The sequence below is a fragment of the Ochlerotatus camptorhynchus genome, unplaced genomic scaffold (genome assembly GCF_037179485.1).
Source record: "Ochlerotatus camptorhynchus isolate MF236.1 unplaced genomic scaffold, CSIRO-AGI_Acam_v1.1 ptg000247l, whole genome shotgun sequence".
Taxonomy (NCBI): domain Eukaryota; kingdom Metazoa; phylum Arthropoda; class Insecta; order Diptera; family Culicidae; genus Ochlerotatus; species Ochlerotatus camptorhynchus.
In genome coordinates, this window is record NW_027040737.1 from 541,003 (window position 1) to 559,175 (window position 18,173).

General features: G+C 39.8%; 1 protein-coding gene across 1 annotated transcript in view; it reads left to right on the plus strand.

The window, feature by feature from the left end:
* The first annotated feature begins 6,890 nt into the window (after positions 1 to 6,890).
* LOC135704755 (putative uncharacterized protein DDB_G0277255) overlaps positions 6,891 to 18,173 on the plus strand; it is a 159,192-nt gene continuing 147,909 nt past the window's right edge. Inside the window, exon 1 of the mRNA XM_065226239.1 lies at positions 6,891 to 7,011. The gene's annotated coding sequence lies outside the window, so the exon portion shown is untranslated. The remainder of the gene's footprint in view (positions 7,012 to 18,173) is intronic.

The window sequence follows — 18,173 nt, forward strand, 5'->3', positions numbered from 1 at the left end:
TTTGTTTGTAAACAAAGTAAGCCCAAGTGTATCCTGAGGCTTTTGAATAGCTTGAATATCATGGAAGAACCTGTGCCAGTGCCTGCTTACTGCCAACAAAAACCTGCACTTTCAACCAGCTTTCCGCAGTTGTTCTTCCTCCTCAGCAACTAAAGGGTGATACGGTCAAAATTTGGTCAAGGGAAAACGCGTGTAAATCGGTGAAATCGTTTATTTAAAAAATCAAATTAAATTTCTTTTTCAAGTTCAATTAGTATAAAATTCAGGAAAAATATTCAGTTAGGCTTCCGCTTTTCCAAATCCGAATTGCCAGGCCTTACGCTTGACCCCTGCCATCAGATTTTGTACAGCCACCTTGTCCACCTTCTTCGCCGCAGAAAGCCAGTTTGCCTTGAACTGCTGCTCGCCCTTAGCAGTTTTTTTGGACTTCTTTAGGTTCCGCTTGACAATAGCCCAGTATTTCTCAATTGGGCGGAGCTCTGGCGTGTTGGGAGGGTTCTTGTCCTTGGGAACCACCTGCACGTTGTTGGCGGCGTACCACTCCATGGCCTTTTTACCGTAATGGCAAGATGCCAAATCCGGCCAAAACAGTACGGAACAACCGTGTTTCTTCAGGAAAGGCAGCAGACGTTTATTCAAACACTCTTTCACGTAAATTTCTTGGTTGACAGTCCCGGAAGCTATGAAAATGCTGCTTTTCAAGCCACAGGTACATATGGCTTGCCAAACCAGATATTTCTTTGCGAACTTTGACAGTTTCATGTGCTTGAAAACATCTGCTACCTTTCCCCTTCCTTTTGCCGTATAAAACTCCTGTCCCGGAAGCTGCTTGTAGTCGGCTTTGACGTAGGTTTCGTCGTCCATTACCACGCAGTCAAACTTCGTCAGCATCGTCGTGTACAGCCTCCGGGATCGCGCTTTGGCCGTCGTATTTTGTTTATCATCGCGATTTGGAGTCACTACCTTCTTGTAAGTCGATAGTCCGGCTCGTTTTTTGGCTCGATGCACGGTTGTAGACGATACACCCAGCTTATTTGCGGCATCTCGGAGAGAGAGGTTAGGGTTTCGCTTGAAACTACCGGCAACTCTCTTTGTCGTCTCAGCGGCTTCCGGTTTTCGATTTCCCCCCGATCCAGACTTCCTGGCTGTCGACAAACGTTCCCCAAACACTTTAATTACATTTGTAACGGTTGATTTGGCAACTTTTAGCGATTTTGCCAACTTTGCGTGCGAGTAGCTCGAATTTTCGCGATGCGCGAGCAAAATTTTGATACGCTGCTCTTCTTGCTTGGACGGCATTTTGACAACTGAAGAGTGAATTCCAAAATCAAAATAGGAGCAACATTCTACACACACACACCTTCAAAATGAGGGGTGTTCAGGTTTTTTAAATGCAAAATTGAAAGAAATACGTCAAGTTGATATTGACCAAATTTTGACCGTATCACCCTTTAGTCCCAGTCGTCACTCCGAAAGGATCATCGCTGATCAAACATGCTCTTTAAACAGCTATTCTGCTAAACATCTAGAATTTCACCTATAATGCAACGATCCCGTCAGCTTCGATTAATCATGAAAAGGTAGAAAAGGCACCACCAGTCAATGTGGTAATAACTAACTCCGATCCCATTCCGACTAACATTCTCGTTGGCACCATGCAAGTTAGCTACAGTATAACGATTCCATCACAGGACATCAAACATAGTATGGTGAGCAATATTACAACCGTGGCCCATCCGCCGCCACAGTATCCGGTATAGATAACATCTCCCCAGTGGGGCAACAACCCCCGCGGAATGATCAGCTAGAGCATCAGTGCAGCCTCCGCCAGTTCCGAAACCGAAGAGGTGGAGGACGATGAAGTCAACGCTGCCAATGTTTCCGGTGCCTGCGAGCCTCGTCCGGACTACAAACCCATCAACGATCTACCGGACGAAATCGAAATGACAACCGGTCAGGCAGACGAAGAACAAATCAAGCTGACAGATTCTCTTCGTCGACTTTCTCTTTGAATTCTAACAGCCAGTATATGTACAGGATGGGCATGAGACGTGATCAAGTTCACAAGATCGCTACCAATCACTCGATATCGTCAGAGCTGATCATAAAACAGATGCAAACGAACAACACATTCTACCACAAACGAAGTGACAGACGACTAACTGGCGAAGAAATCAATTAAAATAATGTGGTTCGCTGTAATAGAATTTTCTTGGAAGCTTGTGCCATCATCCACTAGATGGGATAGTATTTTTGTTTTGGTTTTGCACCAAGTTGATTTTGTGTACAATGATTCTTTGACAGTGTGCAAAGAGTGGGTATCATTTTTTCATTTTTTTATGGATTTCAGTTTTGAGTAGAGTGAAAGAGATAGAACCAAAACATTCTAGTACATTTGGTGAAAATGCTAGTTCAATCCAGTAGTAGCATAGAGGTAACTCTAAGACTAGAAGGTCCCGAAATAACGTGCTCAACTTTTTGGCTCATCTCTGGTACTCTCTTCGGTCCCAAGCTAATCGATTCACTCCTCGAAACATAGGAAAAACCAATAACCCCTCATTTTATCTGTCAAACTTTCATAGCGAATCAAAACAAACATTGCGTAGTACTAGAATTTCGACTAGAATAGGGTACATTAATCGTTTGCTTGGGACCAATAGGCTACTAAAGTGGTGAGCCAATTTAAAATCGTTAGTTTCGTATTGATTGTTGGTAGTAGTGTTGCCATGTGGTACAATCCAGTAGTAGTGGTGTTGCCATGTGGTACACTGAAAAATTGCAATAGCAGGTGCGTCACCAAAGTTTTCGAGCCGCTCCGTCTGTCACTTCGTTTGTGCATTCTACCCTTTAGACCGCTATGGACTTAGCCAACGAGAAACCGAATAACGTCAAAGGAGAAATACCTAAAGCGGAAGGATGGATGTCCACCGTCAGCAGAACGGTACCGTGGTAATTCAGAGCTCGGTTCCCAGTTTCATCCAGCGGCAGTTTGTCAAGCGATGGGAACGGGATTACTTCGACGAGTATAGTAATACGTGCGGGGTACGTAATTTTCTGTATTTTGAGTATTTGGTCAGGCAGATCGAGTTTTTCAGGTTATTAAACTGAGATGATGCAGGATAATCAAATCGCATGAAGGTGAACCTTCAAATGTTGCTGTGATGCAAAAAGTGAGAAAGCAAATAACAGTGATCTTGCTCACTGACCAATGTGAGTTACTCGAGGTGCCTCAAAAGCAACTCTGAAACTGCTCATGATTTCGAGCTGTTTTACCCCTTGATTTGCACACTGTCAAAGATCACTGTACACAAAATCAACTTTGTTCAAATCAAAACAAAAATACTAGCCCATCTGGTGGCACAAGCTTCTAAGAAAATTCTATTAAAGCGAACCACATTATTTCAATTGATTTCTTCGCCAGTTAGTCGTCTGCCAGTTCGTTTGTGCTTTTACTAGAGTGATTTAGAGTTGATGAATGGTAACTATTCAAATCAACGTATCTGCTTTTGTAAACAATCACTTCAATCGACGATTTGTGGCAACTGCTAGTTCACTCACAGAAACCACAAACGAAGTGACAGATGACTAATTAGCGAAGAAATGAATTAAAATAATGTGGTTCGCTGGAATTGAATTTTCTTAGAGGCTTGTGCCATCAGCCACCTGATGGCTTAGTATTTTTGTTTTGATTTGAACAAAGTTGATTTTGTGTCCAATGATATATGATAGCAATATATGATAGTACTTGTAAGCAAATGTTAACCCGCTGTGTTCACCCCTAATCACTTTGGCCTATGGTCTTTCATTATACAAAAGAAGTGCAGACAACAACGAAAATGACATTGTGACATGCTGTTTGACAACAGGCTCTCCCTTTCAATTTTCGTTAGAGAAAAAGATATAACAGGCGGAACCCCAATAGTATCATCTACTTTAAGCTAGTACATATGAGTAGATAGTGTTGCCGTGAGGTACACTCGAAAATTTCAAATGTAAGTGCGTCAAATCAAATTTAGAGCTGTCACTTCGTTTGTCTAGAAACTAACAACACCAGCTAGTAAGGGAAAGATTGTGTTCATATGCTTCCAACTAGACAATAACGAATAGAGATTAGTGACGTTTAACGCACGCACACTAGAGGGAGAAACGCCGTGTAAAGTTGTTTATTATTTTCCTCTGGCTAACCTAAAAATGTATGAAAGTAGATCTGTCAAAATGAGTTTGACATCGATTTGTTATGTATTTTCCTCGGATATTCACTAACACGCTCTCACATATCGCACCAATACATCCGGACGTGAAAATCTCTATAGAAGATTAGGAATCACATAGATGAAGACTAAAGAGCCTAAATTTATAAAGAGACGACATCTTATCCATTTGATAGGTCTTCCAATCGAGCGAATATTGTCGCGCTTATGTTAAATTCTCATTTGATGACGGCTCCACGCTGCAACCCCGCTCATAAGGATTCTACACAGGTGTGCAACTTATATAGTATTTTACGAGGTATTTTATGGCAGCGGCTTGAGGAGCGAAGCCTGGATAAAGAGCCGCCGTATGTTAAATCAATGGGCGCAGTCGTATGGCCATAAAACAGAACGGATGGTATAATCCCATTTTGAGAAACACACAATAACTTTTCGTATGACTTTGACAGATAATCGATCGTTCCAATTTGGACAAGTCGTCTGGCAGGCTCTTTAATGAAGACTAACTAACTAATTTTTCCTTGTTTCAAGATCATCCCCGGTGGACAAAGCCGAGTATTCTCACTATCAACACGGTATAAAAAGTAACAAGGACTAGAATTAACGAACAAATATTTTCAGTGTACCGATCAACTTGCAATCTGTCTGCAAGGTTCATGCAATTTGCGTTCCGGCAAAAATTTGCAATAGAGACTTTCGGCTCCGCAATTTTTTTTTTAAACATTGGGCTTTACCCACTAGCAATTAAAAAACTACAAGGGACAGCCCTATGGGGTTGTACGCAATGGTGACGTAGGACTGCATGGTCTTTTATAATAACTCTGATTTGTTAACTGCAGCAGGAGCTTGTGTTTTGTGTAGGAATAGGAATTTGAGCGGGGTTCTCTCTGTTTATACTCTTTAGTATGATGCGCTTGACATACATGGCCCACAGCTACTCACGAAGAGCTACTGATTCTGATCAATAGCGGTGCGGCTTCTTCCTCCTATGGATGCTCATGTGGGCTGCAGCTCGTTGTGTACTGGAGAACACCACCACTCACCACGCGGTGATTGAATAAACACCGTTTGGTGAGACCGGATGAAATTCAACTTTGAAGTTTAGTTTAGTTTTCTTTATTAACGTTCGTCTCGTGTTCAACTTTGAAATCTGTGTTCGGGAAATCGCGTTTCGCAGGCAATCGGTGATAATTTTTATTATAATAGCAACAGTTGCACATTAGTGCAATTCCCAATAGTGACATTTTGAAAAATGATAAAGTCTTAATTTTAACAGATGCGTAGTAATATTTATGATCGATTGGTGATAAAATTATTGAAATTGGTCCAGGGGCAGCTGAGTTATTAACGTTCAAAATCTTTCATAATTTTGTTACATGTTCCATTTTCGGTTTTCACAAAGTGTACCCCCATATAGAAATTACAGACGTAGTCCTACGTTAAAAAAAAATAAATAAACTTTGGTGCCAGCAGCAGCATCAGCATTCTTCCCTTGTGCCAGACCTTCTGCTAACGTTCATTTCAATTTTCGTATCTGATCGGGCGCTGTGTCGTGCAACATATTTCTCACGCCTGCAAAGTTGCACGATCGTTTTACGTTTTGTTTTGATACAATATCCGACGCCCGTCCGCGTTCGCCTGTACCATATGTAGGGGAAAACAGTTCATAATGCACTGCTGGGATAAAATGGCCCTACGCGGTTTTTGCTTTTCCATTATCAAATCTGAGATTTTATGTGCCATAATGCTAGCTGAAGTACTGAACTCGCAATGTTGCTCGTTAAATTCCCGAATTGACAATCAGGAAGCTATGAAAAACAGCGCACGGCCATTTTACCCCAGGGGTGCGTTTTAGACCATCCTACCCTACCTACCTATAATGGCATCGTCATTATCCTTTAATGTGGGGTCGGTCATCACCTCACATCACGTGCGATGCCGCGTCTGCGGGCGGTGGGTGGGTGGTTGAATGTAAACAAACCACCATGCTTCTCCATCACTCGCACTAGGCAATGGGTTGAGCATCATGTTTAATTTCCGCAATGGTCTTATGAATGGAGGAAAAAAAAACACGCGGTTCCTCCCTATTTGACAACGATGTCAAATTGACAGTGAGCAAACGAACGAATCAACGAACGATATGCGGAAAAGCCACGGTGCTTCGGCGGCTGGCTGATGGCTGTTGTTTTGTTGTTGTTTATTTTCTCGCGACGAACCACGCGTTCTTCAACGCACACTACGTTGTTTTCTCTCGCTCTCAAACATTCAATCGTATGACTTCGACAGTATTTGTGCTCTACTGTATGGAAGCGAAAAGAATGTTGTTGTACAACATCAACAAAAATAATCGCGAATCGCCGCAGTTAGCCTGGTAGCTACTTTAGAGCCAACAGCAACGGAGTGGCTTAGCGTGTATGCATGCAAGCATTACACACTCAATGAATGTTCAATAGAGATTCCTTCCCCGTGGCCGGCAGCCAGCCATTGCTTGGCCACTTCCGTCGCATGCTGCCGTCGTTTGCTTTCCCTCCACACCGAACCTGCCCTCCTCCAAATGGGGAGGCCTACTATGTAGGTAGGTCTACCGATGTGTACATGTTTGTACGTAGCCGACGGGCTGCTATGATGTGTGTATACTGACATGGCACTCGCCTCGCGTCTCGTCTCATAAACACATCACTATTCGACTTCGAGCAAACACGAAGGAAAGCGTTTTAGTGCCGTGAAAAATTGTGCCGATTTTCTGGTTATTTGATTGAATTTTTCGGTGGATATTATACCTAGTGAAAATCTGCAGACGGTAAGTGGAAACTAGGTTAACATTTGGGAGTTTGTTTCCGAGGAGCCTCTTTGAAAAACCGTAAACATTCTTTGCTCCAGCGACGATTTACGCAATAATGTCTGTGCAAATTCTGACGACTTCCTGTGTCCCGTGTTTGGCTTCTAGAGGCTTTAAATCAAACTCCCCATGGACAAGAACCAGGCGGTGATTTTCCTGAAATATTGATTAGCTTTGGAAGAATCGATTCCGTCAAAATCGGTGCACCTTGCGGTGCTTAGCAACAAGAATTGCTGCCACGATTAAAATTAGTTGAACAAATTTCTTCACATGACTGCCATGCAATCGTTTGGCTAACTTACGATCATGCTCCGCCCCTCCTTCCGCTGTGCCTTCTTTCGCACAGCCTCTTTTGCACTTGTTTCACCTTTCCCTTCATAGCTTATTTTTGTATGAGTAAGTATCGACCATTGCAATAATGGTTAAGTAGTTTGTAAAAGCGTTCGCCAACAGACTCATCACCATCGGAGAGCACATGTGTCACTCGTCGACCGATGAGGAACCAGGAGGAACTCGAAACCCCCACTGACTGCTGGCTTAGAAGATGTGCCGGGGTCGGTCGTCGGTCGGTGATTTGACCCATATTTGCCTCAGCGCGGGCGGTGGCTGCCAAATCTGTCGGGAAAAGCGTTTCCCGACAGGGTACATAGATGTTCGTCTCGCAATCTCGCGTTAAGATGAGATGCCTTTTTTTTCGGCGAAAAGTGCCAAATATTTGCTGATTCAAACTTTTTTTTTTCTCCCGATTTCCTTCGAGCGTCGGCTTACAAAAATAGACACCGGTTGCAGTGAAAGTATTTAGAGCGTCTCTATGCATGGGTGGGAGTGGAGGTGGTGGTGGTGGTGGTAGCGACGATCATGGCGTTTCTGATGATGGTTGCTTACAATGTATTTCGAATGCAAATGGTGTGGGCAGGGTTTTTGGGGTGAAATGCGGCAGACATTCGGTTGTTGGATAGAATTGTGTCAAATTTTTGAGCAATAATTAGGGTAACTTGATTTATTGTGGACTCTCTGTTAGCTATACTTTAGAATACCAGAGTTCCATTAGTTGCAGAAAATTAGTGCGAAATTTTAAGATGTTCCCAGATTTTCAGAGGACCTCAGACATTATTGAAGTCTTCACATAAGCTCAGAAGTTCACCGAGGTTTAAACATTTTTAGGATAGTTCAATTACATTCAGAGCACACACTTCAGGAATGAACAGAGAAGTTCAGACCAGCTTCGTTAACATTAGAGAAATTACACAAATTTTAAAGAAGTTTCGATGACTTCAGCGAATTATTAAAATTTTAGAGAAGATCTATGTTTGTTAGGAAAGGGAACTTGAGAGAAAGTTCGAAAAATTTCAGGGAAGTTTAAAAATTTGATGAGAAATATTGTGAGCATCAGGCTAGTTTCTCAAACTACAAAAGAACATCAAGGCAGTTTGATTAACTTCATGAAAATGATGGAAGCTTTCAAGTAGTTCTGAAGGCTTCAGTATAGTCCATTCCATATTCAACGAAGATTTCTCATGAAAATTCCCTTGGAGTTCTTCTCAGCATTTGCTTTTCATTCTCCCGAAACTCTAATGGAATTATTCAAGAAATTCACTTGGGACGCTTCTCTGAATGCTTAAAAAATATCACCAGTCGGGATGATGTCTACAGGCTAGAAATCGATGTCCGACGCCATTTCGAAATCCAAGATGGCGGCTCCCGATTTCAGAAAAAGTTGGAAATACTGTCAGATACCCATCAATGTAGGTATTTTTGGAAACGAGGTGATGACTAGAGGATGAAAATCGATGTCCGACGTCATTTTGAATGTCAGTCATATTCGTCAAAATTATGCATGAATGTGATTGACATTTGATCAAATTCGGGTAAATTTTTAATCAGTCTACGAGTAACGGAGGTTTTAGTAAAGTGAGTAAATGGAACTCAAATATGAGCCTAGATACGAGTCAGATTCTACGGCCGTGATAAAATTGATTACATATTGCAAATAGGAAAATAGAAAAGAACATTTCCAGATCAAATAGCCGGCGCCGGTAGTGTAGTGGTAAGCGTGACTGCTTTCTAACACCCCAATGGGTCTGGGTTCAATCCCAGCCGAGGTCCGTGGGATTTTTCTGAGGCATAAAAATCTCTGGTCACGTCTTCCTTCGGAAGGGAAGTAAAGTCGTTGGTCCCGGCCCATGTGTGTTGAATGGGTGCGATATCCTACGCAGGTGTGGAAGCTGCCTTCCTGCACATTCGATTGCCGTCAATTATCGGCAATCGATGTCCGTCGGTGATTGGCACTAGATTGCGGAACAGAGACCGACGTTAAATAAAGGAATGAAGAAGAAGAAGAAGAAGATTTCCAGGCCAAATAACAAACAAATGAATTTCAGACTCGATGTGCATGAAACTTTGCATAATTGTTTGTTATGGTCAATCATTTACATTTGGGCTAAAATTCGGCCATTTTGAATCCCTGCAAAAACTTCAAAATGGCATTTTCGATATTTTTCAACAAATTATAACTCGAAAACGGAACTTTCAATCGAAATGACGTCTGAGACAAAGTTGTTGGATACAATGATTGCTGTTCAGGAAAAATACGCAAAGAAATATCCTCTTCAACATTTTTTGAATTTTTTTATTTAAAAGCTTGCGAAAAATGATATCTTCTGTGAAAATTTCATGTTGGACACTTCATAAAAATTAAAAAAATAGGACAATGAAAGATAGAAAATGACAAATTAAAGTTCGGGAATGCAAATTGGAAATTGGAAAATGAAAATTGGACAATGGCAAATAAACAATCGAAAAAGAAATATGATGAATGAGAAATGAGAATTGAAAAATGGAAAATAGGAAATGGAATATGAAGAATGGAATATGGAAATTGAAATTTGGAAATTGTTAAAAAGGAAAAAGTAAAATTTAAAAATGGAAAAAGATAATAGAAAAAGCAAAAAGAGAAAAAGGGGAAAAAATGAAACAATCCAAATGAAAAATGAAAAAAATTCGAAATGGAAAATGGAATTTGGGAATTGGATGTTGGAAAATGTAAATTTGTAAAATGGAAAATGGACTATGACAAATAAACATTGGAAAAGAGAAATGGGAAAAGGGTATTGAAAATGGAAAATATGGAATGGAATATAGAAAGTTGAAGATGAAATAGGTATGAAATTTGAAAAATACAAAATCGAAAAAAAAAACAAATTGAACATTGAAAAAATGGAAAATACAAAAAGAAAAAATGGACAGTGAAAAATGAAATAAAAATTAGAATTTGGAAAATGGAAAGTGGTAAATGGCAATCGGAAATTGAAAATTGTAAAATGGAAATATGGAAAATAGAAATATAAAAGTGGAAAAGTGATTTAGAAAAAAGGACAATGGAAAAAAGAAAATGAAAATTGGAAATCTAAAATGGAAATAGAAGAAAATTATAATTGATTTAATTATTATTATTATTGATAATTTTAAATGAAATCGAACAAAGACAAATGGAAAATATTGTATAGAAAATGGAAAATGGAAAATGAAAAATGAAAAAAATAGGCAACGGCAAATGAAAAAAAGATGAAGGCAAATGAAAAAAAGATAAATTAATGGATAAATTGAATGGATAAAGATGGAAAAAGAAATAGGACAATGAAAAATGGAAAATGTCAAATGAATAGCTGGTTGTTGGAAAATGGAAAACGAAATAGGACAATGCATGATGTGAACGGAAAATCAGAATTCGAAAATGCAACCTGGAAATAAGAAAATGGAAATTGGAAAATGGGAATAAGAAAATGGAAAAGTAATTTAGAAAAAATGACAATGGAGATAGGAAAATGGAAAATAGAAAAAAAAAATAAAATTGATATATAAATATTACAAATATTAAATAGAAAATTGAAAATGGAAATGAAAATTAAAAATGAAAACGAGGACAATGGAAAAGGAAAATTGAAAAAAAAAAGATTAATGATGATAAATGTCACGTGAAAATTCGGAATGGTAAATTGGGAAAAGGAAAAAAAATAGGACAATGGAAAATGGATAATGGAAAATTTAAAATGGAGATTGGAAAATTGAAATAAACAGTGGGAAAAAGAATATGGAAAACTGAATGGAAAAAAATTGAAATTAGGAAACTAAAAAATGGAAAAGTAAAATGGAGAAATGGAAAAAGAAGCAAAACTCGAAAACGGAAAATTAAATCAGACAATGAAAAAATGGAAAATCAAAATGCAAAATGAAAACATTAACAATTGAAAATGGATATTTGGAAAATGGACAATGAAAAATAAACAATGGAAAAGGGAAAATGGGAAATGGGAAGAAGACATTGAAAATTAAAAATATGGAATGAAATAAGGAAAGCTGAAAGTGGAAAATGAAATTTGAATAATAGAAAATGGAAAAAATAAAATGCAATAATGGAAAAAGAAAAACAGAATTGGACATTGTAAAAATGGGGAATCAAAATGAAAATGAAAAAAATGGGCAGTGAAAAATTAAATAGAAATTTGAAAACTGGAGATTGGAAATGGAAATTGAACAGCGGAAATTGGAAAATGGAAGGAAAATGGCAATTGTAAATTGGAAAAGTGGAATTCGGAAGTTCGAAAATACAAATTGTTAAATGAAAATTCGAAAACGGAAATTGGAAAACGCAAGTTCGAAAATGGAAAAGTGATACAGAAAAATGGACAAAGGAAAAAGGAAAATGGAAATTAGAAATCGAAAATGGAAAAAAAGTTGATGACTTATAAAAAAAAATCGGGCGAAGAAAAATGGAAAATATTAAATAGCAAATGTCAAATGAAAACTGAAAATGAAAAATGGAAAATGAAAATGAAAAATGGAAAAATTAAATACGGAAAAATTATAAACAAAAAATGAAAAATAAAACAATAAAAATGGAGAAAAGATAAATGAAAATGAAAAATGAAATAGGACCTAGAATAGGACAGAGCAAAATGGAAAATGTCATATGAAAATTTGGTAATTTTAGAATGTAAAAAGATATAGGACAATGTATAATGGAAAATGGGAAATCGGAAATGTCCAACGGAAATTTTAACATGGAAATTGGAGAATGTAAATGGGAAACTGGAAATTTGAAAATGAGAAATGCAAAATGGATATTAGAAAATGGAAATTGTAAAATGGAAATGGCAAAATGGAAATTTTAAAATGAGAAAAGCAAAATGGACATTAGAAAATGGAAATTGAAAAATGGAAATGGGAAAATGGAAATTGGAAAATGGAAATTGGAAAATGGAAATTGGAAAATGGAAATTGGAAAATGTAAATTGTAAAATGAAAATTGGAAAACGGAAATTGGAAAACATAAGTTAGAAAATGGAAAAGGGATAAAGAAATATGGACAATGGAAATTGGAAAATGGAAATTTGAAAATGAGAAATGCAAAACGGACATTAGAAAATGGAAATTGGAAAATGGAAATTGGAGAATTGAAATTGGAAAATTGAAATTGGAAAATTGAAATTGGAAAATTGAAATTGGAAAATTGAAATTGGAAAATGGTAATTGGAAAATGGAAAATGGAAATTGGAAAATGGAAATAAGAAATTGGTAATTAAAAAATGGAAATTGGAAAATGGAAAATGGAATTAGCAAAATTGAATTGGCAAAATGGAAATTTGAAAACGAGAAATGCAAAATGGACATTGGAACCAAGAAGGGCGACTCTATCTACGATGCAGGAAAAATTGTGTTTTGCTGTGGCTAGCTGCGCGCACACTGAGTAGATAGAAAGAAGATTGATGACGATTCTGAAGATTTCCTGCAAAAAGATGATGCGCGATGCAAGTAGATGCGAGAAATGAAAGAAGATTTTTCAAAGATTGATTCGCTAGTGTAAGATTTGTTGAGCACCTAGAATTGAGATCTAGATGTGTCGCTCCCCTCGATTGGAACATGGAAATCGGAAAATGGAAATTGGAAAATGGAAGTTGAAAAATGGAAAATAGAAAATGGAAATTGGAAAATGGAAATTGAAAAATGGAAATTGAAGAAAGGAAATAAGTAAATGGAAGTTGGAAAATAGAAATTAGAAATTGGAACGTAAGTTAGAAATTGGAAATTGAAAAACGTAAGTTAGAAAATGGAAAAGTGATTAAGAAATATAGACAATGGAAAAAGGAAATTGGAAAATGGAAAATGGAAATTGGAAAATGGAAATTGAAAAATGGAAATTGGAAAATGGAATTGGCAAAATGGAAATTTGAAAACGAGAAATGCAAAATGGACATTAGAACATGGAAATCGGAAAGTGGAAATTGGAAAATGGAAGTTGAAAAATGGAAAATGGAAAATGGAAAATGGAAAATGGAAATTGGAAAATGGAAATTGGAAAATGGAAATTGAAAAATGGAAATTGAAGAAAGGAAATAGAAATTAGAAAATGGAATAGTGATAAAGAAACATGGACAATAGGAAAGAAAAATGGAAAATAATAAATAGAAAATGGAAAATATTAAGAAGAAAACGGTAAATATCAAATAGTAAATGAAAAACGGAAAATGAAAATTAAAAACTAAAAATAATGTACAATGGAAAAGAGGAAATGAAAAAGAGATAAATGAGAAAGGAAAATGTAAAAAGCAATAGGATGGAGCATGAAAAATAAAAATTTAGAAATCCAAAATGAAAATAGGAAAATGGAAATAAACAACTGAAGAGGTAATACGGCAAATTGAATATGGAAAATGAAATGTGGAAATAGTAAAATGGAAAAGTAAAATGGTCTTATGGCATGATCAAGCAGCTGTTCGGTGGGCAACACTGTATTCTGTAGTGTGACATACACGGTTAGAAAAAAGTACCCAAAATTAAGTTCTTTTCACTCATCTCGGCACTATAGTGCAGGAACCCAAAAGTAGGTAAAGCGGGTCAAAGTAATTCCACAAGCTTTTTAACCAAAAGTATGTTAGTTGTACCCAACAGTAGGTAAATATGATTATACTCAACGTTGGGTTCCCACACTTTATTACCCCTGTTGGGTGGTTTTGCTCCTCCGTTTTTGACAACATTAGAACGAGAAAAGGAGACAAACTAGTCAAAAGTAGGTAAAAGTGAACTTTCCGTTGGGTACTTTTTCCTTACCGTGTAGTAGCCATGATATTTGTGCTCATATTCTTCATTCAATTTTTAATTGAAATACCAGGGATTTCCTGTGGATCAATTTCATCAAAAATCACGTATCCCAATTTTAGCGATGCTAGTACCTCCATATAACGTAACTGTCACTTTTGATTTCTGTTAACAAAGTAGACGTTGGATTGCTGTCTTGAACACTTCAATCAATTTTCTAGCGTGATTCCATATCAAGACACTGAAGAGAGCAGTCATACCAAGATAACTTTATCGTTAATAAAACTTGTTCATTGTTAAGTGTTGTCCTGGTTATTTCCTGTCCGCCCCATCCGCACCGTATTCCTTTAGGTTATGGGCTCGTCTACGAAGGAAGGCTCTGGAATTTCGCAGCTAAACGGATCGGCGTTTTCGCGTTCAACTCTACCTGGATGCGGCGGAAGTTTCAGAAGCGCTTACGGGGCAAGTTCCTGGTGCAACGGATGCTGGAAGAGCAAAGTTTATGCAGACAGATCGGAAAGCAAAGTCACTACTGGTCGGATTCCTTTCCGATGAATGTCTTGGCATAGTACGGGACAAGGAGACGGCTCGCGATATGTGGAAGGCACTCGAAGACACCTTCGCGAAGAAGTCTGTGGCAAGTCAGACTCTGTTACGGTAGCAACTGGCAAGACTTCGGATGAAGGAGGGTACTTCAATGCGGCATCATTTCCAGCAGTTCGACGACATCGTACGGCAGCTCAAGACCGCTGGTGCGAAATTGGAGGAGAATGATACGGTATCACAGTTATTTTTGACCCTTCCCGACAGCTACGACTCCATGGTAACAGCTTTAGAGAATATAAACGAAAAGGACCTGACGTTGGAAACCGTGAAGCAACGATTGTTGGCGGAGGAATCCAAGCGGTATGATCGGATGGAAGATTCTTGTGAAGATAGGAGTGCAGCGTTTGTCGGAGGACGAAATAAGAAGACCAAAAAGTTTACCGGAAAATGCCATCGTTGCGGAAAGGTGGGACATATGCAAAAAGATTGCTATGTTAAGAAGCCAGAAGGTAAGGTGAATGCGGCCGTTAACAGCAAATCAGTTTCATTCATGGTGAACAAGATGCCGACGAAGACGGAACATAAGAGGTCAGTTTTCGTTGTGGATTCTGGCTGCAGCGACCATCTGGTGAACACTTTGGAATGCATGCAGTCGGTGAGGAAACTCAAACAACCGTTCGTGATCGATGTAGCCAAAGATGGTGTTTCAATTATCGGAAACTACGAAGGTGAAGTTACTGGACTATCAAGAGAAGGTGTGAAGTTTGAAATGAAAAATGTGATTTTCGTGCCCGAGCTGAGAGGGAACCTGCTATCCGTGAAGAAGATGTCCCAAGCGGGAATCGACGTACTATTCACAAGCCGTGGTGGAAAGCATCAAGCGATGATGAAAAAGAATGACTCAGTAATTTGTACGAATTGGATTTAAACTTGGACGTGTCAGGAGCTACCGCAAATCTATGCGCATCGGACGCTGGAAAACTCTGGCATCATCGTTTGGGTCACGCCAGTCAGACCACGATGAACACGTTGGCCCGGTATAGTGTGGTGGAAGGATTTGGTCCGAAGGTCAATGCTATCGGATTCGGAGTACGGCTCTAAGGAACAAGAAGCATTCTACAAGCGAAAGGGGATTCAAATCCAGCCAACCGTAGCATATTCTCCGCAACAGAACGGAGTTGCCGAGAGGTTCAATCGAACGCTAATTGAAAAGGTAAGGACAATGCTGATCGACTCGAATATGCCCAAGTACATGTGGTCGGAAGCAGTGCTTACCGGTACGTATATATTAAATCGTTGCCCTACTGCTGCTCTATCGGACAACCGTACGCCTGCTGAGTATTGGACCGGTGTGAAACCTGATCTATCGAAATTGAGGATTTTCGGATGCAAAGCATTTCCCAACAAACAATTTTAGCTGCAGATCAGCTTATACAGACAAAAAATAGCTGCATAAGTCAATTTTCGGCTGTATAAGCTAGTCTGCAGCTAAAATTGTTAGTTGGGTTGCATGGGTGCCAGGTCAACTCCGGAAAAAGCTGGACAACAAGAGTCGCGAGGCGGTGATGGTGGGCTATGCTCCCAACGGATACCGCCTTTGGGATAGAACGTCAAGAAAAATCCTCGTAGCCCGTGACATCAAATTTGACGAGAATTCATTACGGTACGCTTTTGAAGACAGTCAAGATTCAAGGGTACCGTTGGTGATTCCAATGCTGTATCCGGCCGTCGAAGATGACCAGCAAGCTGAATTGGAAGAGCAGCCAGATGACCAGCAAGCTGAATTGGAAGAGCAGCTAGATGACCAGCAAGTTGAGTTCGAAGACGCGATGCCTGTGCTAAGTGATGACGAGGATGAGGTTGAACTAGACGAACAACCTGAGGAGCAACTTGAAAAACCTGGGGCGCTCCCTTCACAATCAAGAGGTGAAGACTGTTCAGAGTCAAACACTAGTCGTGGTGAACGGGAGCGCAGGCTCCCAGGTAAGTTTCTTGACTTTCTAACTGGGTTCAGAGCAACGTCTGCTGGAAAAATTTCAACATTCCCAGATTTCCCGGATTCGTACGATGAAATCAACGCGCGGAATGACCAAAAACTGTGGCTGGATGCAATCGATGAAGAACTGAAATCCCTGGAGGCCAACAAGGTATGGGAATTGGTGCCATGCCCAACCGGCGTCAAACCGCTGCAGTCAAAGTGGATCTTCCGCACGAAAGAGGATGAAGAAGGAAACCCTGTGCGCTATGAAGCAAGGTTGGTCGTCAAAGGTTTCTTGCAGAAAGCCGGTTTGGACTACAACGAAACCTACGCACCTGTGGCGAAGCTGACGACAATCCGTATTGTGCTGGCTGTCGGTGTTCAAAAAGGGTTCCATTTCCACCAAATGGATGTGAAGACGGCCTTTCTTCATGGTGAGCTGCAAGAGAAAATATTCATGGCGGTTCCGAGCGGCGTCAAGGCGAGAGCTGGCACGGTGTGCAAATTGAAAAAGAGTCTGTATGGCTTGAAGCAGTCCCCTCGCTGCTGGAACGAGAAGTTCAATCAAGCGCTGCTGAAGTTAGGTTTTATTCGTTCCAAGCACGATTTTTGCCTGTACACCCGTACCGACGAGAGGGGGGAAGATGCCATTTTCATCGTACTATATGTTGATGACCTTCTCATAGCGGGAGCGAAGCTGTCAACAATTTTGAAATTGAAGAACGAATTATCCCGGATGTTCGCCATGACCGACTGTGGAGAGCTTAGCCATTTCCTTGGCATGAAGATACGCTACAATCGACAAGACGGAAAGATGATGCTGTCTCAAGAAGCAAGCCTAGAAAAGATCTTCCAGAAGTTTGGCATGTTGGAATGCAATCCTACAAGGACCCCGATGGAGAAAGGGTTGCAGCTTTATCGTCAAGTTTCCGAAGCTAATGGAGTATCGTATCGTGAGCTACTGGGAAGTTTAATGTACGTGATGGTATCAACGAGATCGGACATTTGCTATCCTGTCGGGTACCTGGGGAGATTCCAAGCTCAACCCGGACAACAGCACTGGACCGCGCTCAAGCGAGTAGTGCGTTACCTGAGAGGGACGATGGATCATTGCTTGACTTTAACCCGGGATGTTCAAGCAAATCCACTAGTTGGGTTCGCGGATGCAGACTGGGCTACCGATACCGAGGACAGGAAGTCAGTGAGCGGATTTGTCTTCCAGGTGTTTGGATCGACTGTTGCCTGGTCTAGTAAAAAACAAACGACGGTCGCCACTTCATCAAGTGAAGCAGAGTATGTGGCGTTAAGCGCTGCAGCATCGGAAGCAATATGGTTGATTGGTGTCCTAGGCGATTTGGGTGAAAAGCAGATCGAGCCAGTTGCCATATATGAAGACAATCGTGGGTGCATCGGCATGGCTAAGAACGTGGAGAGCAAGAGAGTGAAGCATATTGATATCAAACATCATTTTCTTCGGGATCTTGTCACCGCTGGGAAGCTGCTG